Source organism: Ictidomys tridecemlineatus, chromosome 1, assembly GCF_052094955.1.
Source record: "Ictidomys tridecemlineatus isolate mIctTri1 chromosome 1, mIctTri1.hap1, whole genome shotgun sequence".
Lineage (NCBI taxonomy): Eukaryota > Metazoa > Chordata > Mammalia > Rodentia > Sciuridae > Ictidomys > Ictidomys tridecemlineatus.
The window spans coordinates 49,135,546-49,136,932 of record NC_135477.1 but is presented as its reverse complement, the minus strand read 5'-3'; positions in this window follow the sequence as shown (position 1 = coordinate 49,136,932).

Here is a 1,387-nt window from a genome sequence, read left to right as displayed (position 1 = left end):
AAAGATTATATCTGAGGAACAAATGAAGGAGGAGGAAGATGAGCTAATGTCACAATTGAAGTACTAAGCTACTAATAGTTGGTGATTAACCTGACGTTAAGTTAAAAATTATTCAAGACTGGCAACAATCATTTTTTCTTTTTATTTTCTGTCAGATTTAGCAACGCCTGACCCTTTGAGGAACCACTTTGGAAATCAATCTTGTCTTAAAATGGAATGTTTCTGTAAATGAGTCTTCTTTTAATTTTTTTATTATTGGTTGTTCAAAAACATTACAAAGCTCTTGACATCATATTTCATATATTTGATTCAAGTAACTTGTTCAAAAACAGTTATGAATCTTTAAGGTATCAATGAAGGAAACACCAAACTTATTTGAAGTCTTCAGTAAACTGAAATTATGGAAGACACATTCTCTAAAAGGAGAGTCATTTAAATAAACACTACAGGGCTGGGGTTGTGGCTCAGTGGTAGAGTGCTTGCCTAGCACCTGTGAGGCACTGGGCTCGATCCTCAGCACCAGTTAAAAATAAATAAGTAAAATAAAGGTCTAAAAAATGAATAAAATAAATTATCACTACACTAAGAGAAGAAGTGAACAATTAATTAAACAAGGAGAGCTTAAACACTGTACATGATTGAATTTTGAAATATTATAATTTTGAGATAGGGTCTAAGTTGTTTAGGGCCTCACTATGTTGCTGAGGCTGGCTTTGAACTTTTAATCCTTCTGTCTCAGACTCTAAAGCCACTGGTGTTACAGGTGTGTGCTATAGCACCTGGCTAATTCTCAACTTCTATTAAGAGTTTTTTAATGAGTTTCTACTTTGGGAGATAAATTTATATTCTGCATTGAAAAAGAAAATATATATATTTTTGGCAATACCTCTGTTGGATTTGGTAAAATGTTCAAGATAACCAAAACAGAAATTATGTGATGAGTCTTGCCTTATCAAACATAATAACAAAATGATAACCCCAATGAAATAAAGATAGTAATAATGAAAATATTTGGAATGAAATATTTAAGTATTTTAATGCACAAATATGTAACGAATAACCTTCATATAGTAGAATTTGCCTAAGCATATCAGGAATCTTATCACATGTACAGTTATTTTTTTCAATAAAATATGAGCCACAGCAAGGAGTCTATAGAAGGTGTCAATAACTCAAATTTGTCAATAATGCAAATTTGAAGAATATTATAATTTCTGAATCAACTAAAAATAACAAGAACATATTCCTAATTAGAGGTCCAGAATGACAGGAAAGAATGTAATAGAAAAACATTTAAATAAATTTAAAAAGATATTTCTAGATATAGTAGAAATTATCAATCCAGAAAAGGCAATATTTGGGGTTCAGGAGAAGACAGCCCGTGAAA